Source organism: Oryctolagus cuniculus, chromosome 2, assembly GCF_051225735.1.
Source record: "Oryctolagus cuniculus isolate XC-2025 breed Fujian yellow rabbit chromosome 2, ASM5122573v1, whole genome shotgun sequence".
NCBI lineage: Eukaryota > Metazoa > Chordata > Mammalia > Lagomorpha > Leporidae > Oryctolagus > Oryctolagus cuniculus.
In genome coordinates this window covers 181,883,776-181,906,228 of record NC_142868.1, presented here as the reverse complement: position 1 = coordinate 181,906,228, position 22,453 = coordinate 181,883,776, and the positions used below count along the sequence as shown (strand labels likewise).

The 22,453-nt window shown below is 42.4% G+C and overlaps 1 protein-coding gene across 10 annotated transcripts in view; it reads right to left on the bottom strand.

Annotated features, from left to right (window-relative positions):
- Positions 1-22,453, bottom strand: part of ASXL2 (ASXL transcriptional regulator 2) — a 175,303-nt gene that overhangs the window by 85,251 nt on the left and 67,599 nt on the right. The gene's annotated exons all lie outside the window — the stretch shown is intronic.

The following is a 22,453-nucleotide window of genomic DNA, read 5'->3' as shown; positions in this document are numbered from 1 at the left end:
CAGTTGCTCCTCTTCCAGTCCAGCTCTCTGCTGTGGCCCAGGAAGGCAGTGGAGGATAGCCCAAGTGCTTGGGCCCCACACCCGCATCAGAGACCAGGAAGAAGCACCTGGCTCCTGGCTTCGGATCGGTGTAGCTCTGACTGTTACGGCCATTTAGGGGGTGAACCAACAGAAGGAATACCTTTGTCTCTCTCTCACTGTCGAACTCTGTCAATTAAAAAAAAAAAAAAAACGCAGAAAACTCTAGCAGCTTTTTTTTTCTTTTTCTTTTTTTTTTTTTTGACAGGCAGAGTGGACAGTGAGAGAGAGAGACAGAGAGAAAGCTCTTCCTTTGCCGTTGGTTCACCCTCCAATGGCCGCCACGGCTGGCGCGCTGCGGCCGGCACACTGTGCTGATCTGAAGGCAGGAGCCAGGTGCTTATCCTGGTCTCCCATGGGGTGCAGGACCCAAACACTTGGGCCATCCTCCACTGCACTCCCAGGCCATAGCAGAGAGCTGGCCTGGAAGAGGGGCAACCGGGACAGAATCCGGCGCCGTGACCGGGACTAGAACCAGGTGTGCCAGCGCCGCTAGGTGGAGGATTAGCCTAGTGAGCCACGGCGCTGGCCAAGCAACTTTTCTTAATCATGCAATAAACAATGCTTACTGCTAGTGACAGAGTCCTAGGATATTTTCTCCAGTGTACATTTCTTCAATATTGAGAGTTTTATCAGGTATCATTTGTACAAAAACATTAAAAAATCCAAAAATATATGAATAAGCTATTAAAAAAATCAAGGAACTTTCTGAAAAAGAGTAAAGCTCTTTTTTCAAAATTACTACCTTTGTCATAGGCACACTACCTAACACAAAACAAAACAAAAACTATAGCAGCAGATACTTTCCCTCAAAAAAAAAAGAAAGACACAGTGGATGGCATAGTAGTTGTTGGCCAACCACAAGGAAACACATACTCAAAAGAGAGTCAGAGTCCTAGCTGTCCACAGATGCACATGGAGGGGCTACTTTACTTAACAAAGATCAACAGGCAAGTCAAAGATGAAGAGGCTAAGATGATACAGTGGTTTTGGAATGAATGTCTTTAGATTATAACACCAAAATTTAATTATCAGAATGACATGGTAATGATCTTTAGGGAAGAAATTAGCTTTTCACTTGAAGAATACTGATATAAAAGCAATTTGGCATTTTGGTAATATGGAAATTTCTTATATGAAAGCATATTTTCAAGTACAATTATAAAGGCTTTGCAAACCTGATACTCACACGCCTCCCCTGGATTGTGGGTAAACAGTACAGAAAGGCGCTGGGGTGTCACTTTAGTGGCTGTTTTCCTAAGACTGCAGTACCCTTCTGACCAGGTGACTCTCCCTGGCTGCCCTTTGTAGCCACGCTAGGAAGGCCCATTTGGGAAAGGATTCAGGACGGCCTGTAGCCAACAGCCAGCTAGGGACAGATACATGGATGAGAGTTGAATGAATGTTATTGACATTTGAAGAATCAAGGTAATGGCTAAATAAAAATTCTTTGGTACAGGCATTTAGCCTAGCCTTAAGCCTATGTCTCGCATCTGATAACCCACAAGGATCTGAAACCTGCCAAACACCATGAGCGCTTGGAAGTGGATTCATCATGTCTTCATCATTGCAGAGGACCCAAAAAGCCTGTGCCCGCACTCCTGACACACAAACAGCCAGACAATAAATGTCATTTTAAGCAACACATTGTTAACAATGCGGTAATACTGTAGAGCTAACTTTATAGTTTACAAAGTAGATCAGAAATAGGTAATAATGAGATACTAAAACCAAGTGGAAGGCAAAGCAGCTTAACCTGCTCCTTGGAATACCTGCATCCCATACCAGTATGCCAGTTCAAGTCCCAGCTATTCCACTCTGAATCCAGCTTTCTGCTAATGCACCCTATGAGGCAACAGAAGTTGAAGGCCCAAGTACTTAGGTCCCTGCCACCCATGTGGGAGACCTACATGGATTTCTGAGCCCCTGGCTTCAGCCTGATCCAGTCTAGCTATTGTAGGCATTTTAAGAGTGAACCAGTGATGGAAGACCGATTTTTCTCTCTCTTTCTTTCTGCCCCCCACCCCCACCCCTGTATTGTGTGTATCACTCTACTCTGACCTTCAAGCAGATGAAAGCAAATAAAAATTTTTAGGAAATAAAATTATTGAGCAAAGACGAGTAAGAAACAAGAAAATTTATATAGCACCAAAGTATCTTTCCCCCTGTCCCTGGTTCCACCAAGACACTTACTAATCATGAGTATAAAGCGGAAAATGTCATCTTTATAAGTGGAGAAACTTGGGTGGGCACTGTGGCACAACAGGGTAAGCCACCAGTTGAGACACCTGCATTCCAGATCACAATGCCTGCCCTGGTTGTTGTAGGCATTTGGGGAGTGAACCAGCAGGTGAAAGATCTCTCCTTTTTGTTTTTCTCCCTTTCTTTCTCTCTCTCTCTCTTTCAAGTAGATGAAAATAAACATTTAAGTGGAAACATTTGGTAGTCATCACATAAACCAAGTGATCTAAATTATCTCACCAATACTGTGGTAAACTAAATTCATGTGTGTCCTAACAGGATATAGTAAGACATATCAATTCTGTAACATTCCTGCCAAAATGAACAACCATATCTAATCTTGAGAAAACATGTGACCTAACCAAATTGAGGGACAGTCTACAAAACAGTCGGCCTACACTCAAAATAAAAGTCAATCTAGCAGGTAAGAGTTTGGAGCAGTGAATGAGAAGCTGCACCAAGTCCTAGTACCTCTGCTTCTTGTATATCTTCCTGCTAAGGCATTCTGGGAGGCATTTAGCCTAGTGGTTGTTTGCTCACATCTCACACTAGAGTAACTGGGTTTGATCCCTGGCTGCAGCTTCCTCTAATTACGTCATGGTGGTGGCTCATGTTGTTGCCACCCGTATAGGAGACCTGGACTGCATTCCTGGCTCCAAGTTTCAGTCTGACACAGCCTGGCTACCACACATTTGAGGAATGCGCTCTCTCCAATTAAAAAAAATTATCTGTGCTACTTCTATAACTTTTGTGAGAGCCAATAATTAATAAATTCAATAAACATCATAATTAAAAGTTAAAAAGAATGTCCTATCTAAATGAGAAAAGTCTATAAAATATGGACCAATGAAAAGGAATGAAGAACTTATAATGAAGTACAGCAGAGTAACTTCTAAACACCACATATTATATAACAAGGGAACTTCAAAATTTTGCGGAAAATGAAATTAAAGATACTTTAGTACAAGACTGTCCACGCAGCATCCACAGATATTTTTCAAAACTTTTTAAAGATCTCATATAATTTCATTTACATGAATATCCAGATATGGCCAATCTTCAAAGAATGTAGATGAGGGGCTGGTGGGAGCAACCAGTGTTAGCTATTGAGGTGTATGAGGAATCGTATTGGAATCGTGAAAATATTTTAAATTTGAATTATGGTAATGGTTGCACAATTCAGTAAATACATTAAAGATGGGTGAGAATCTGGCCGGCGCCATGGCTCACTAGGCTAATCCTCTGCCTTGCGGCGCCAGTACACCGGGTTCTAGTCCCGGTCGGGGCGCCGGATTCTGTCCCGGTTGCCCCTCTTCCAGGCCAGCTCTCTGCTGTGGCCAGGGAGTGCAGTGGAGGATGGCCCAGGTGCTTGGGTCCTGCACCCCATGGGAGACCAGAATAAGTACCTGGCTCTTGCCATCGGATCAGTGCGGTGCGTCGGCCGCAGCGGCCATTGGAGGGTGAACCAATGGCAAAAGGAAGACCTTTCTCTCTGTCTCTCTCTTACTGTCCACTCTGCCTGTCAAAAAATAAAAAAATAGCCGGCGCCGCGGCTCAGTAGGCTAATCCTCCACCTTGCGGCGAGGGCACACCGGGTTCTAGTCCCGGTTGGGGCACCGGATTCTGTCCCGGTTGCCCCTCTTCCAGGCCAGCTCTCTGCTGTGGCCCGGGAGTGCAGTGGAGGATGGCCCAGGTGCTTGGGCCCTGCACCCCATGGGAGACCAGGAGAAGCACCTGGCTCCTGCCATCAGATTGGCGCGGTGCGCCGGCCGCAGCACACCGGCCGCGACAGCCATTGGAGGGTGAACCAACGGCAAAGGAAGACCTTTCTCTCTGTCTCTCTCTGTCTACTCTGCCTGTCAAAAAAAATAAATAAATAATAAAAAAATAAAATAAATCTTTAAAAAAAATAAAAATAAATAAAAATAAAAAAATGGGTGAATCTTATGGCAATGTAAACTACATCTCAACAAAATTGTTTTTAAAATAATATGGACAGGGGCTGGTGCTGTGGCACAGGTTAATCCTCCACCTGCAGTGCTAGCATCCCATACAGGCACGGGTTCTAGTCCCAGCTGCTCCACTTCCAATCCAGCTCTCTGCTATGGCCTGGGAAAGCAGAAGATGGCCCAAGTGCTTAGACCCCTGTACCTACACAGGAGACCTGGAGGAAGCTCCTGCCTCCTGGCTTCAGATCAGCTCAGCTCTGGCCATTGAGGCCAATTGGAGAGTGAACCAGTGAATGGAAGACCTTTCTCTCTGTCTCTCCCTCTCACTGTCAGTAACTCTACCTCTCAAATAAATAAATTCTTTAAAAATAATAATAATATGGACAAGAAGCCGACTTTCTTTTGCATTTCATTGAACATTTACAAAGTACCTCTTATGTGGTAATAAAGTGGTTCGTGTGGGTGATATAAAACAAGAAACAGAAGTTTCCATAAGAAGTACACGTTTATGCATTTTAATGTAAAAGTAACTGAATCAGGACTAAGCAGAGCCAGTCTTAATTTGCTGGTGCACACACACTAAAATATCACTTAATTTATGACTAAATTGGTTTTTCTGTTCTCAGAGAGATGAGGCAAATTGGTCCAAGTTTAAAATGTGCAGTACATAAAAACTTTAGCCACATTTTTGATTTTGCTATGAATTCAAGAATTGAGCAAAAGTAGAAACTCAGATTTAGAGCTTATATTTTCTAATTATTCATCACTAACACCTGACTTATAGCAAGAACATATTCAGGGTCCGGTGCCTTGGCTCACTTGGTTAATCCTCTGCCTGTGGCGCTGGAATCCCATATGGGCACGGGGTTCTAGTCCCGGTTGCTCCTCTTCCAGTCCTGCTCTCTGCTGTGGCCCGAGAGGGCAGTGGAGGATAGCCCAAGTCCTTGGGCCCCTGCACCTGCATCGGAGACCAGGAGGAAGCACCTGGCTCCTGGCTTTGGATTGGCGCAGCGCTGGCTGTAGCGGCCATTTAGGGGGTGAATCAACAGAAGGAAGACCTTTCTATTTCTCTACCTGTCAAAAAAAAAAAAAAAAAAAAAAAAAAGAGCGCATTCAGGGGGCCAGTGCAGTGGGTTAACACCCTGGCCTGAAGCGCCAGCATTCCATATGGGTGCCGGTTCTAGTCCCAGCTGCTCCACTTCCCATCCAGCTCTCTGCTATGGCCTTGGGAAAGCAGTAGAGGATGACCCAAGTGCTTGGGCCCCTGCACCTGCATGAGAGACCCAGAAGAAGCTCCTGGTTCCTGGCTTCGGATTGGCGTAGCTCCAGCCGTTGAGGCCAACTGGGGAGTGAACCAGTGGATGGAAGACTTCTCTCTCTCTGCCTCTCCCCTCTCTGTGTAACTCTGTCTTTCAAATAAATAAATAAATCTTTAAAAAAAAATCCAGCTGTTAGTACAATACCACTTGCAGCAAAATGATCATTCTTAATAATTTCAAGTTTTGCATTTAAAAAATAATATCTGAAGTGCGGCATTTTGACTAGAAGTTAGGATGCTGATTAAAATACTCGCATCCCAAAACAGAGTCCTGAGTCTGACACCAGACTCCACTCCTACTCCAGATTCCTGCTAATGCAGGCCCTGGGAGGCAGCCATGATGGCTCAAGTGATTGGGTTCCTGTTTCCACATGGGAGACCTGTCCTAGTTACCTACTCCTGGCTTCCAACTGGCCCTGTCCCAGCTGTGTGAACATCTGGAGAGTCAATCAATGAATGGGAGCTCTCTCTTGCTCTCTTCCTCTCTCAAATAAGTAAGCATGCCTAACTTTTCCACTGAAAATCTGGACACTTTCACTATTATTTTCTTTCATTTTTAGTTTCTGGGATCTGAAGATACAAGTTAAAAATGTAACTAAAGCCTGAAATAGATTTCTAAGTATACAGGGCCCATCAACTGTCAGTAAAAATTAAAGTCAGTTCCTAAGAGCTTTATCTTGCTTAATTTTGTCTATAGCTCATCCCATTCTAAAGACCCTTCTCAAGAGTCTTAAAAAATGATTTCACTTGTTTTATCAATTCTGAATCATCACACTGTAGGCAAAAGTTAATAAAACTCTACTCTTGGGGCTGGCATTATGGTACAATGTGTTAAGCTACTGCCTGCGATGCTAGCATCCCATATGGGCTCCAGTTCTGCCACTCCACTTCTGATCCAGCTTCCTGCTAATGCACCTGGGAAAGCAGTGGAAGATGGCCCTTGGCACCCATGTGGGCGACCTGAATAGAGTTCCAGGTTCCTGGCTTCAGCCTGGCCCAGCCCTGGCTACTGTGACCATCTGAGGGGTGAACTAGCAGATTGAAGATTTCTTTCACTCTCTTTCTCTGTAAATCTGCTTTTCAAATAAATAAATAAATCTTTTAGAAAAAAGAAATCACTCTTAACTTCTGTAGCCTTCTGTCAAGATTTTAAATTTAACAAGAAAAAATTAACCTTTACTACCTTCTATAAAAAGGTAAAGGCAGACATACCCCTGTTCATTCCTTCCACCTTAGGCAAATGTTATGACTATTTCTCCTACATTACCAACAAAATCCTACAACTTTATTCACTGTGGTAAAATATACATAAAATGTATTACCTGAGCCATTTCTAAGCATACAGTTCAGTAGTACTACCTGTACTCTCACTGTTGTGCAACCAACCTCAGAACTCTTTCATCTGCAAAACTGAAAGTCTATGCTCTGTGAACAAAGCCTTTCCCTGTTCACCCAGCCCCCCACAACTCCATTCAGCTTTCTGTCTCTATAAATCTGACTTGCCTAAGTACCTCATATAAATGCAAGCGTAAGTATTTGTCCTTTTTTTGGTAAGATTTATGCATTTATTTGAAAAGCAGAGTTACAGAGAGGGAGAGGCAGAATCAGAGATAGTGATGTCTTACATCCACTGATTCACTCCCCAAGTGGCTATAACAGCCAGGCATGAACCAGACTGAAGCCAGGAACCAGGAGCTTCATTCAGTTCTCCCATTTGGGGAGTGAACCAGTACATGGAGGATTTATCTCTCTCTCTTTCTCTCTCTCTCTCTCTAAACTCTGTCTTTCACATAAATAAATAAATCTTTAGAAGAAAAAAAATCTGTTCCACAGAGGGCAGGCATTTGCTCTAGTGGTTAAGACACTGGATAGAATGCCTGTGTCTCAGACCAGAGTACTTGGGCTCGAGCTCTAGATTCTGATTATACTTCTGACTAATGCAGACCATGGAAGGTAGCAGTGATACCTGAAGTAGCTGGGTTCTTGCCACTCAAATAGAAAAAAATGACTGAATTCCCTGCTCCTGGCTTCAGCCCCAGCCCACTCCTGGCTGTTGCAGGGAGAGAACCAGAGGATGCGGGCTTACTCTCTCTCTGCCTCTAAATGAGAGAGAAACAGAGAGAAAGAGAAAAAGAGGAAATAAGCATTATATAAAAAATCTGTTCAAGACCCTGCTTTCAATTGCTGTGTATACAGGAGTCAGAAAGTTTAAAGAAAATGAGTATTATGAAAAGCTATGAGGAGTGATGTTTTGGAGCACTGGTTAAGACACTGCTTGGAATGCCTGCACCCCATACTGGAGAGCCTAGGTTCAGGTCTCTGCGCTGCTTCCAATTCCAGCTTTCTGCTAGTATATACAGGACAGGCTGGGGTGGGGGGAGCAGGTGCTTCAGTCCCTGCGCCCCACATGGGAGACCTGAATTGAGTTCTGGGCTCCCAGCTTTACCCTGGCCCAGCCCTACCTATTGCAGGCATTTGTTGTGTGAACCAGTGAATGGAAGCTATTTCTCTGTGCCTTTCACATTTAATGAAATTTAAAAATGAATGCAATTTTAAAAGTTCATGCAAAAAACTTAATTATAAGATAATACATTTTCCATAAACTTTAAATAAAAAAAAAAAAACAGATTTCAAAACTTTTCTCACTGGGGGCAGCATTGTGGCATAGAGGGTTAAACCTGCAATGCCAGCATCCTATACTGGCGCCAGTTCCAGTCCAGTTGCTCCACTTCTTTTTTTTTTTTTTTTTTTTTTTTTTATTTTTTGACAGGCAGAGTGGACAGTGAGAGAGAGAGAGACAGAGAGAAAGGTCTTCCTTTTTGCCGTTGGTTCACCCTCCAATGGCCGCTGCGGCTGGCGCGCTGCGGCCAGCGCACCGCGCTGATCCGATGGCAGGAGCCAGGAGCCAGGTGCTTTTCCTGGTCTCCCATGGGGTGCAGGACCCAAGCACCTGGGCCATCCTCCACTGCACTCCCTGGCCACAGCAGAGGGCTGGCCTGGAAGAGGGGCAACCGGGACAGAATCCGGAGCCCCGACCGGGACTAGAACCCGGTGTGCCGGCGCCGCTAGGCGGAGGATTAGCCTAGTGAGCCGCGGCGCCGGCCCAGTTGCTCCACTTCTGATCCAGCTCCATGCTAATGCACCTAAGAAAACAGTGTAAGGTGGCCCAAGTGTTCGGGCCTCTGCAGTGACATGGTAGACCTCCAGGTCTTGGCTTTGGCCTGGCAAAGCAGTAGCCATTTGGAAGTGAACCAGCAGTTGAAAGATCACTGGCTGGCTCTCTCTCCCTGTAACTCTGACTTTCAAATAAATAAATAAATAAATCTTTAAAAAAAAATCTTTTTGTACCAAAACAAACTTATCTTTTCAATTCACCTTCCATGAACTTTTTGTAATATCATTATATACCCAGAAAAGGAACTGTTGGGTCAAATAAAATCCTATAATGTTTAATATTTTTTTTTACTTAATCCTCAGTTTATACTACTAACTCTCTGGTCTTATCACCTACTGACAAGAATTAGAGAAATCCTGAGGTTGTCATGGAATTTCATAAGTAATCCAGTCCATTTACCTACAGATGTCTCTCCCCCCTCTAAAACATCCAAGTAGGACATACATCATCCAGTCTTTAGTACAAACATATAAGGTGAAAGACAGTATGTCCTCAAGCATTTCCAATTATTCAAAAATTCTTACTCTCATGCCAAATATGTCTGCCTTTAACTCCACTTATCAGTCTTAATTTTACAATGAAAATCGTAGTTATCAATGTGGAGAAACTTGAGTGTATCTTTGCTTTCCTGCTTGTGTTTTTCTGCACTATCTGAATTTTCCAAAATGACTGTTTAACGATCATTGAAAATAAAAAATCTAGGCTGGTGCTGCAGCTCAATAGGCTAATCCTCTGCCTGTGGCGCCGGCACCCCAGGTTCTAGCCCCGGCCGGAGCACCGGATTCTGTCCCAGTTGCCCCTCTTCTAGTCCAGCTCTCTGCTATGGCCCGGGAGTGCAGTGGAGGATGGCCAAGTCCTTGGTCCCTGCACCTGCATGGGAGACCAGGAAAAGCACCTGGCTCCTGGCTTCGGATCAGCGCGGTGCGCCAGCCGCAGTGGCCATTGCGGGGTGAACCAATGGAAAAAGGAAGACCTTTCTGTCCTCTCTCTCTCTGTCCACTCTGCCAGTCCAAAAAAAAAGGGGGGGGGGAGAAAAGAAAAAGTCTGACGTTTTTCTTTTTTATTCCAATGATAGTCCTTCAAGTATTTTAAGACTTCCATAAAATCCTGAAAGTCCACTACCTTCCAGATTACCTTTCATCTTTTGTTGGCATTGCTTGCTGCAAAAAATATCAAAGAATTTCAATACAGGGGCTGGTGCCATGGCACAGCAGGTTAAACCACTGCTTATATCTCGTATCAGAGTGCTGGTTCAAATCCTGGCTGTTCTACTTCCAACCAACCTTCCTAATAATGCACCTGGGAGGACAGCGAGGGAAGGCCCAAAGAAGCTGGGCCTCTGCCACCCATGGGGGAGACCCAGATGGAGTTCTGTGCTCCTGGTTTTGGCCTTGCCCGGCCCCAGCAGTTGCAGCATTTGGGAAGTGAACCAGTTGATGGAGTATCTGTCTCTCTCTCCTCTCCCTCTCTTCCTCATCCTTTCCCTGCCACTTTGCCTTTCAAATTAAAAAAATTACATTATATAAAGATTTATTTATTTATTTGAAAGTGAGAGTTACAGAGAGAGAGAGAGAGAGAGAGAGAGAGAGAGGTCTTCCATTTGCTGGTTCACTCCTCAATTGGCCGCAATGGTTGGAGCTGAGCCAATCCAAAGCCAGGAGCTTCTTCCAGATCTCCCACGTGGGTGCAGGGGCCCAAGGACTTGGGCCATCTTCTACTGCTTTCCCAGGCCATAGCAGAGAGCTGGGTTGGAAGTGGAGCAGCTGGGACTTGAACTGGCACCCATATAGGATGCTGGTGCGGCAGACGGCAGCTTTATCCGCTATGCCACAGCAGTAGCCTCATAAAAAAATATATTTTTTATAAAAGGAATTTTTAATTGTCCATGTTCAAAATTCATCTGTATCCTCTAGTATTTATGATCCCCATTTCAAACCCCTGATAAACCACTTTAATGGACTTCATTATCTCATTTCTTCAACCCCTCAGATTTCACCCCCTTACAATGGATTACCCCACTTAATCCCTAATTTAATGCCCATTCTCTTGTTCAGTTTTCTGTTCTCCAGCCTAGAAAGCATTCTTGTCAAAACTGAAGCCTTAATCAGCTTCTATATCCCTGGGCTAAACTATTACAAGCACTATATTTATAAAGGAGGAGAGAGATGGCGTGCACCAGGAACATCTAAGGGGAACATCTAGCTGAAGGAACACCTGTGCAGCCCCCGAGAAAGCCGGCCGGCGGTGTGCCGCTCCCCTGCGGAAGTGGGGAATGTGGCCAGGGGGAACTGCCCTTCCACGGAGGTGGAAGGGATAGTAGCCAACCCGGGAAGAACCAGCAGAAAACCCGGGGAGGGCCGAGCAGACAAAAGAACAGCGCAGGGTCCTGTGTCGTTCCTCCACGAAGAGGGGGAGCGACAATTCTCTTTACCATCTCATTATTGTCTTGTTTCTCCTACTGTCTTTTTTAAAAGCATGGCTTACTCAGTAACATGTGAGCAAAACAATTTCAAACAGAAAAAAAGGCTGTGACTCTATATTCGATTCTAAGTAAATATATACAAGAGCAAGGTTCAATTTCATTTAGATTAGATAATCCCTCTCTTGGTTTAGAATGACCTTGGAAACAGAAATTTTTCACCTAAAGAAACACACAAACCAGTTCATTAAGATCCTTGCCCAGGGGCCAGTGCTGTGGCATAGTGGGCTAAGCTTCCACTTGCAGCGCTGGTATCCTATATGGGCACCAGTTTGTGTCCTGGCTCCTCTTCTGATCCAGCTCTCTGCTATGGCCTGGGAAAGCAGCAGAAGATGGCCCAAGTCTTTGGGCCCCTGCACCCACGTGGGAGACATGGAAGAAGCTCCTGGATCCTGGCTTTGGATCGGCTCAGCTTTGGCGGTTGCGGCCATTTGGGGAGTGACCCAGAGAATGGAAGACCTCTCTCTCTCTCTCTCTGGTTCTACCTCTCTATGTAACTCCTACAAATAAATAAATCTTAAAAAAAAAGAAAGAAAGAAAGAAAGAAAGAAAGAAACTAACCTACAGATTCAAGAAAGAGAAAGAACTTTAACAGTTCACACCAAGATACATCATTTTGAAAACAAAATGCAAAGAAGCAGCCCCAAAAGCAGTCAGAGAAAAACATATTACCTATAAGGAAACACTAACTCAAATGACAGATTTCTCATCTAAACCACGGAGGCCAGGTGGAGGTGGTGTAGTATTTCACATGTCCTGAATGAGAAGAACTGTCAACTGTGAATTCCATATCTGATGAACTACCATTCAGAAACAGAGGGAAAATAAGACAGCCATAGACAATGCAGAACTGAAAGAATCTGTCATCAGCAGACCTACAGAAGTTCTTCAACAACAGAAGTAATCCTGTAGCAGCAGGAACAGAGAGGAACAACAGAAAGAGTGGATACAGGTACATACAACAGACTACTCTTCCAATGAATTTTGAAAGTCATATTTGATGATTAAAAGAAAAATTATAAGAGCATGTGATACTCAAGAATATAAATGTTAATAAGGTTTCTAACTTCATTTAAAGTGGTAAAATGAGGATACAGTAGATTGTGATAAATTACATGTGCATATTATAATATTCAGTACAAACACTAAGAAAACTATACAAAGCTATATAAAGAAATACATTAAAAGTAAATCAAAATGGAATTCCAAAAAATGACCAATGTAGTAGGCAAGAAAAGAGAAAAAAGGAACAGTAAACAGAAAACAATAATAATAGCAAACTTAAACTTATATTTCATAAATTACCTTAAACATAAATGGAATAAGTACTCAAATTAGAAGGCAAGGATTGGCAGAGACATTTATAAAAGTGCATTACACAAGAAATTCATTTCAAATTTAAAGAAACTAGATCACTCACACATTGCTAGTAGGAATGTAAAATGATAGTCACTTCAGAAAATAATTTGGAAGTTTCCTTAAAACTAAACATTCACTTACTGTATAACTCAGCAATTACACTTCTTCACATTTATCCCCAAGTAGATAATTTATCCCCATAGAAAAGCTTTAGTAGAGAAAAAAATTGGAAATAAGCCAAAAGTTCTTCAATGAGTAAACAGTTAAACAGTGTTATGTCCATGTCATGGAATACTCCTCAGCAATAAAATAAAATGAACTCCTGACTCAGCAATTTGGAGCAATCTCCAGAGAAGCACACTATGGCAGTGGTGGGGGTGTTTGGGTTGGATGTTGGAAAGTAATCTCAAATGGTTACATACTGCATCATTTCATTAATGTAAATTCTTAAAATGAAAAATTATGGAAATGCAGGACAGGGTTGCATCAGGGAGGGAGGCAGAGAGAAGGTCCTTGAGAAATAGGTTTGACTGAACAACGGGAACACAGGGATGCACTTCACGAAACTCTTCTGTATCCAGACTGTGCTGGTGGCTACATGAGTCTATACATATGATAAAATTGCACAGAGTTATGGATACATCCATGAGCCCCTGCCACTCTCCACCAAATACACACACACTCATACCAGTAAAACTGGATAGGCTGTATCAAAAGCAATACAATGGCTATTACACTGTACTTTTTTTTTCTTTTTCTTTTTCTTTTATTTAACAGGTAGATCTAGACAGTAAGAGAGAGAGAGAACAGAGAAAGGTCTTCCTTCCGTTGGTTCACACCCCAAATGCCTGCTATGGCCGACACTGCACCGATCTGAAGCCAGGAGCCAGGTGCTTCCTCCTGGTCTCCAATGAGGGTGCAGGGGCCCAAGGACTTGGGCCATCCTCCACTGCCTTCCCAGGCCACCTCAGAGAGTTGGACTGAGAGTTGGACTGGCAGAGGAGCAACTGGGACTAGAACCCGGCACCCATATGGGATGCCAGCGCCGCAGGCAGAGGATTAGCCAAGCGAGCCACGGAGCCAGCCACCCCCCCCCTTTTTTTTATTTGACAGGTAGAGTTAGACAGTGAGAGAGACAGAAAGGGACACTGTACTTCTTACAATTGTTCTTCTGTTGTGCTCTATTTTTCTACAGTCAATAATGTAGTAGTAGTAGTAGTAACAACAATAACAATGTTGTTATTGCCTGGCTAATACCCATTTCTTCTTCTGGAAATAATGCTCAGTTTTGCTTTGGGGAAATATATCCTAAAACCATCAGAAATAGTCTTGGTAAGACAGTCCACCATGATATCTTACTATCCCCAGGCACTGGGCCAATCAGATTCACTCTCTCTTGACTAATTATTCCCAGCTGGAGTGCCCTGATGAGACATCCATTAATCCCAGTTGCCTCATCTCTGAAGTTGCCTTCATTCTTTTAATCTCAAAACCTGCTTTTTTCCTTTGAATCTGTGAGATATGCCAGATTTTTCAAATAAATCTCATCTTGCTTAAGTGAGTCACATTGACTTCCTGTTATTTGCACCTAAAAATTCCTTCATGTAAACTTAACACTCTAAAAATGTATTTCGTTTAGAAATTTTACATTGCGGGGCTGGAGCTGCGGCACAACGGGTTAAAGCCCCAGCTTGCAACACTAGCATTCCATATGGGTGCTGGTTCGAGTCTCAGCTGCTCCACTTCCAATCCATCTCCCTGTTAATGCATCTGGGAAAGCAGCAGAAGATGGCCCAAGTCCTTGGACTCTTGCACCCACAAGGGAAACCTGAAAAAAGCTCCTGGCTCCTGGCTTTGGATTGGCTCAACTCTGGCCAATACAGCCACTTGGGGAGTGAACTAGCCAATGGAAGACCTCTCTTTCTTTCTCTCTCTCTGTACCTCTTTCTGTAACTCTTTCAAATAAATAAAATAAATCTTTACAATGTATATAAAGCTTACATTATAACTTTACTATTATTAATAATTTACTATTATTAATACAGTACAAGTTTTAACTGAAGTAAAAAAGATACATTAAGCTCTAACTATAAACCAAGCATGCCATGTTCAAGTGATACAAAAATTCAAAGCCTTCAAAAGAGTTCATGAATAATGCACATCATCTTTTAATTCCATTTTTCCATCAACTTTCTGAAGCCTCCCCATACATGGATATGGTTCCTACTCTCAAGTCTCACAGGCAAGTCAGGTAGCTGTGATGAATAGTTATATCATGGGAACCGCTGTAACAGAGAGATATCTAAAATGGCATGCCAACAAAGACAAAAAGCCAATTCAGTAAAGAATACAGATCATGAATTTCTGGATAATATGCAGATTATGAACCAGGCTTCTTGTGGCCTAATTTTAAATAAGTATCATTCTCCTTGAGGATTTACTAATATTTTCTATATTCAGGCAGAGCAAAAATATACATTTCACAGCAATAGAGTAAATGTTAACATAAACATTTCCAATCTCTTAAATATTTTTATTTTAGTCTGCAGATTATTAGGTATCCCAATAGACTAAGTCAAAATGATTTAGTTAACCTTAATGTAGATGAGTTTCTAAAATTATGACCAAATAATGACTATAAACTACAAGAACAACAAAAAAGCACATTTAATGAATAAACATTTACATAATAGCATAATATTTAGGTTTTGGATTTAGCTTTATGAAGTATAAAAATCATATACCCAAAGGTAACTACAACTTGTAAAGAGTGCTTTATCATTATGTAACACTTCTTTAGAATAAAGTAATACTTCTTACCTTCTGGAATTGGAATGCACCCCAAGAAAATGAAAGGAGGAAGAAAAAAAAAAGTTTCTCATTATTCTTTACAAAGCACCAATAAGGCCAAAACATGAACTGTCCCTTCCCTTCCCAGCAACATCTGCAATCCTTCAAATCAACTCACACACACACCTCACTACTATACAGAACATCAATTTATTCCTTAAAATTTATAGATTAGCCCAAAATATCACTGTCTTTTAAAAAGCACAAATTCAACTAACTAGTCTAAAACCACCTCAGAAAACTGTTGCAATTCCTTAATTATGTGGCAGAATAACACTCTTAAATTACTTGAAAGTTAAAAGTGGATACAATGAGTATTTCCCATTCTTTATTACTCTTCCCATGCATTTCAACTCTAAGGAGCCATCATGAAGCCATCAGCGACAGATCTGATGTCGACTACTTCCCTTAGATCATAACTAAACTCATTGCAAATCTGAATAACACTGGATAAGAATTCTCTTTTCCATCAAAACCATGTATTTTGTTTCTATGTTTTCATTAGCAATTCTTTTTGACATCTCTATCAGGTTTGCGGGCTTGAAAGCAGACTGCAACTAGTAGATGATTCAGGCTTAACAACAAAGATATCAGCCAACCTCACATAAAAACAGTATTAATTGAATAAATAATGTGCATTCTTAAACTGTGCTCTTTCTAATGAAGCCACTGTAAAGCAATTCAGCTTGCCAAAGGACCAAGTTATCTATTGTGGAAGCATAAAAGTTTCTGCTGAAGTCACAGAAAATGTGGACCTTATTTCTCTTGCTCTGTTTTTTGATGAGGACAGGTAGGGAGAATTAGATGCCCTGATTAGCTCTTGGAATGAGGTAAGCTAAAACAACCTTAAATACCATGTGAGAGATAATTTTGTTAATAAATAAATATAATAGTGCTAATCAGATGTGACTGGGACTCCCTGAAACAAAGTCAAAATTTCAGTCTAGCCAATGTTTGTTTATTCAGTATGCTTTTGGCTGGATGGTTCCCAGAGTTCTTTATAATCTCCACCTGAAATATGCTCACTACTTTGCTTGGGATATAAAACTGAAACATAAACTCCTTGCTAGATAAGTTTTGTGCTCTGTAAACCAACAACACAGAAAGAACTATTTTAATCCAGCTTTTTCTAAATGTGCTAGGCCTTTCAGAAGCCACGTTATTACAGTAACTAAGCTTTTTACTTCAAATTCTCCCAGTAAGCAATATGTAATTAAATTACTAACCTAATATTGTTGTATGACAGCATACAATAAGTTTGGCTTGAAAAATAATACTGAAAGAGCAAATATATTAAACAGAAGGGTAAGAGAAACAATGGATATAAAGGCAGCGCAACATAAAGACATATGACTGAAAAGATCAAAAGAAGAAGCAGTAAGCTTCGGTCTCTGGTTTCCCCGAGCTGGTTGTAGGATCCTGGCCAAGTCTCCACTTTAATTCTTCAACAATAAACGAGATGTAACTGTAATATTTACCGAAAAAATAGAAAAGGGATAGAAGAGGGAGGAGAGAAGATGAAGAATACAATCGATGAATACCCACTTTGGAGTGCTGTTAATTAGAGGCATCACGCTTCATGCAATGGCAAAGACTACACGTCCAAATCACCTGCGTGTCCGCAATCTGCCGGCACTGCTATATAACCAGCACTAAGCGTTCCTTCCCAGGTCTTTTCTCATATAGAATCAAATATTTTAAATACTCCTTGATCTTTTCAAAGGTGACAAGTAATAATGAATCTCATTTAGGAGCCTAGGCAGTTAGTCATATCCATCAGCTACATCAATCTTATAGTGCGAAACTTTTAAACTCATACCTCACCAAAATTAGAATTTTACATGATGAACCCTTGGGAGCATTCATAAGTGGTCTAATTTAGAAAATGCTTAATTTGTGGATGATTAATTCATGAACAAAGAAAATTCTTAATTTTTCTTCATTCATGATTGGAAACACAAGAAAAACTAAAAAGGGAACAGGGTCTCAAGAACTAGATATTTAACTATTTTATCTTTTTCCCTAAAAACTCTCTATTGGCAGATAGAAGAGTCAAGATAATATTCTACAGCTAGAAAGATGAGCAAAGTATGGTAAGAAAATCTAGTGTAGAGGAAAAAAAGCACTGAAGGCCATGGCTGTTTCAGAAGGAAGGCACGACATCCTCTACACTTAACGTAGTTGCGTCTCTGCCACCCGTGCGGGAGAACCAGATTGAGCTCCAGGCTCTTGGCTTCAGCCTGGCCCAGCCCTAACCATTTGGAAAGTGATCCAAAGGATGGAAGCTCTCTCCCTCTGTCAAATAAACAAACAAACAAACAAACCTATAATCAATCATTCTTGGCAGCTGAAAAAATAAAAGAACTGATTTGAACTTTTTGTACTGGTGAAGACAGAGCAACCCATATCACCTCTCCCATTCCTCACTAGTTACAACTAAAAACTCTGGGCAAAAACACACAAAACACTTGTACATGAAATGCTCAAAGTGATGATGAATGGATAAACAAAATGTGGTATGTGCCTACAATGAAACATTATTCAAAACAGGAGTGAAGTGCTGATAAACGCTATAATGTGAATGAACCTTCAAATCATTGCAAGAAAATGCCAGTCACAAAAGAGAACAAACTGTATGGTTTCATTTGTATGAAATGTCTAAAACATGCAAATCCACAGAGACAGAAAGTAGATTTGTGGGACTAAGGGGCACGACAGGTAATGAATATGGTATGTTTTTACATGTGATGAAAAGATTTTGAGTGAATATAACAAAACACACCAAACTATACACTCTAAACTGGTGAACTTCATGATATGTGAACTGCATCTCAATTTCTAAAACACAACTATAAAAAACACTAAAAATTAAGAAAGCTGACATATGGGGAGGGAAGTAAAAGCTTTATTCCTATGGAGATAAACAAAAAGTTCTTATCTTTGTCCTGGGGGAGCTGGAGAGAGAGGAGTCCAGAAAGAGAACCAGAGAAGGGAATGTCTTTAACACTCACATCAGACCTGCGCTGGGGCCGGCACTGCGGCGCAGAGGGTTAAAGCCTTGGCAGCCGGAGTCCTGCCTACTCCATTTCCGATCCAGCACTCTGTTATGGCCCCTGGGAAAGCAGTAGAAGATAGCCCAAGTCCTTGGGCCCCTGCAACCATATGGGAGACCTGGAAGAAACTCCTGCCTCCTGGATTTGGATCAGCTCAGCTCCAGCCCTTGCTGCCATTTGGGGAGTGAACCAGCAGATGGAAGACCTCCCTATCTCTCTGCACTCATCACTGAACCAACATCTGCAGAAGACTAGCAAGAACACGTGAGCTCAGATCACTTGGGTTGATTGTCTACCTTTTAAAGAAAGAAACCATGAATCTCTAGACACATTTAACAGAAAAATAGAGCCTAAAATATAATACTGAAAATATGTACAGAATATAAAATTAATTTCTAGAAAATAAAAACCCAGGGAAACATGAAGCCCTCCCAATGGAAAAGTCAATCAGCATGGGTCAATCCTGAGGTTACCCAGGTATTGAAATTATCAGACAAAAACTTTGAAAGTACTTAAAATAACTACACTCCATGAGGCAAAGATAAACAAACTTGAAACTGATGGAAAGGCAGGTTTTCAGCATAAGGTTTTTACTGTGAATAAGAATTTTAACACTAAAAGATATGATAACAGAAATTTTAAAAGCCAAGGGTCAGGGAATGTGAGAGTAGAGCAACAGAAATTATCCAATCTAAAAAGTAGAAAAGGATTGGGAATTATGATAAAATACCATAAGGTAATTATGTCATTGGACTCCCAGAAGAAGACAAAGTGTATGACAAACAAAAAATATCGGGGCAGGGGAGGGGGACACTATGGCATAGGAGACAAAGCCACCATCTGAGGTGCCAGCATCCCATATGGGCACTGGTTCGAGACTCAGCTGCTCCCCTCCGATCCAGCTCTCTGCTATGTCCTGGGAAAGCAGTGAAAATAACCCAAGACCTAGGGCCTCTGTACCCATGTGGGAGACCCGGAAGAAGCTCCTGGTTCCGGGCTTAGGCCTGACCCAGCCGTAGACGTTGTGGCCATTTGGGGAATGAACCAGCAGATAGAAGATCTCTCTCTGCAACTCTGCCTTTCAAATAAATAAATAAATAAATCTTAAAAGGAAAAAAAGGAGCCGGCGCCGCGGCTCACTAGGCTAATCCTCTGCCTTGCAGCGCCGGCACACCAGGTTCTAGTCCCGGTTGGGGCACCGGATTCTGTCCCAGTTGCCCCTCTTCCAGGCCAGCTCTCTGCTGTGGCCAGGGAGTGCAGTGGAGGATGGCCCAAGTGCTTGGGCCCTGCACCCATGGGAGACCAGGAGAAGTACCTGGCTCCTGCCATAGGATCAGTGTGGTGCGCCAGACGCAGCGCGCCGGCCGCGGCGGCCATTGGAGGGTGAACCAACGGCAAAGGAAGACCTTTCTCTCTGTCTCTCTCTCTCTCTCTCTCACTGTCCACTCTGCCTGTCAAAAAAAAAGGAGGGAATAAATACAACTCAAAAGAAAATCTAAAGAATTGCTGAAAAACTGAAAGCTACAGATTCAAGAAGCTCAGTGAACACTAAACAAATTAAACACAAATTCACACCACAACAATATTAAAATCACACTGCTAAAAATTAAACAAAGTATCTTGAAAGCAACCAGAGAAAACATTTGTATTATTTGGAGAAGAGCTATGATTCAAATGAATGCAAATTTCTCATCAGAAACATGAAGGCAGCAGAGCAGTACTTTTGAAATACTGAAAGAATAGAGGGGAGGATGCAGGGGTAGCGGTTAAGACACGACCCAGGATGTCTCTGTCACATGTTGGAGTGCCTGCTCCGACTGATTCCAGTTTGCTGCTTATAAGCCCCTGGAAGCAGTGAACGCCTGCCACCCATGTAAGGAGATCCACACTAAGTTTTCAGCTCCCATTTCAGCCTGGCACAGCTCTGGTTATTGCAGGCATTTGGAGAGTGAACCACAGGATAGGAAATCTCTATCTTTCAAACAATGAAATAAGTAGATAACATTTCTTTAAAAGCCTACCAGAACATATAAAAATAAAAGAGCAGAGTTCTTTATTTAGAAAAAAATACTCTCAAAAAGACAAGGGGCCGGGGCTGTGGTGCAGCAGGTTAACACCCTGGTCTGAAGTGCTGGCATCCCATATGGGTGCCAGTTCTAGACCCCGCTGCTCCACTTCCCATCCAGCTCTCTGTTATGGCCTGGGAAAGCAGTAGAAGATGACCCAAGTCCTTGGGCCCCTGCACCCACATGGGAGACCTAGAGGAAGCTCCTGGCTCCTGATCGGCACAGCTCCAGCTATTGTGGCCAATAGCGCTCTCTCTGCCTCTCCTCTCTCTTCTCTGTGTGACTCTTTCAAATAGATAAATAAATCTTAAAAAAAAAAAAAAAAAGGTAAGACAAAAGTAAAAAGACAAAAAGTAAAGCAAATACATATGCTTAGATGAGAGACAACTAAGAATTAATCACATGAAGGCCTGCTCTAAGAAATATTAAATGCAAGTCCTTCAGATTGAATGAAATGATCCTAGAGGGACATCTGAAACTTAATGAGATGAAGGGAAACCAAAAGAAATGGTAACTCTCTAGGTAAACATACTCTTTGAGCTATCTGTGACTGTAGAAAGCAAAATTAATAATAGTATAGATAGGGCCTTCTGTGTGTGTTATATGACAAGCAGAAAATGAATAGGATGGGCAGGTTGTAGAGCTTCTATATTTTTTATTTATTTATTTATTTATTTTTTATTTTTTGACAGGCAGAGTGGACAGTGAGAGAGAGAGAGACAGAGAGAAAGGTCTTCCTTTGCCGTTGGTTCACCCTCCAATGGCCACCGCGGCCGGCGCACTGCAGCTGGTACACTGCGGCTGGTGCACCGCACTGATCTGAAGCCAGGAGCCAGGTGCTTCTCCTGGTCTCCCATGGGTGCAGGGCCCAAGCACTTGGGCCATCCTGCACTGCACTCCTGGGCCATAGCAGAGGGCTGGCCTGGAAGAGGGGCAACCGGGACAGAATCCGGTGCCCCAACCTGGACTAGAACCTGGTGTGCCAGCGCTGCAAGGCGGAGGATTAGCCTAGTGAGCCGCAGCGCCGGCCTAGAGCTTCTATATTTTTAAAATATTTTATTTATTTGAAAGAGAGACACAGATCTCCCATCTGCTGGTTCAACCCCCAAAGGTCCACAGTAGCTAGGGTTGGGCCAGGTCAAAGCCAAGAGCTGGGAATTAAAACTAGGTCTCCCACGTGGGTGGGGAGGACCCAGCTTCTTGAACCCTCACCTTCCAGTGTACATAATAACAGGAAGCCAGCTTCAGGAGTGGAGGTGAAACTCTAATGCAAACTGAATGGAATGCAGATGTCCCAAGTATCATCTAACTACTGCCCATTGCCTACCCGAGGCTTTACATTTTATTCACAGTAAAAAGGTTTGGGGTGTATCTGTATTGTAATCTCTAGAGAAATTACTAAGACAAACAAAAAAAACACTACAAAATGTTTAATTCAAAAGAAGACAGTAAGTAGGGAGGGAATAGTGAGATAACAGGAAAAACAAAAATAATAAAATGGGAGAATATATATAATCATGGCAATAATAATCAGATTGCATTTTTTAAAAAAGCAATTAAATGGGGGGCTGGCACTGTGGCGCAGTGGGTTAAGGCCCCAGCTGCTCCACTTTCGATCCAGCTCCATGCTTATGCAGCAGGGAAAGCAGCAGTGGAGGATGGCCCAAGTGCTTGAGACCCTGAATCCACATGGGAGACCTGGAAGAATCTCCCGGCTCCTGGCTTCAGCCTGGCCTAGCCCTGGCCACATTGGCCATTTGTGTAATGAACCAGTGAATGGAAGATTTCTCTCTCTGTCCCCCTCGCTGCCTCTGTAATTGTGCCTTTCAAATAAATAAATCTTTAAAAAAAAAAATCAAAGATTCAGATAGATGTGTCCACTAGT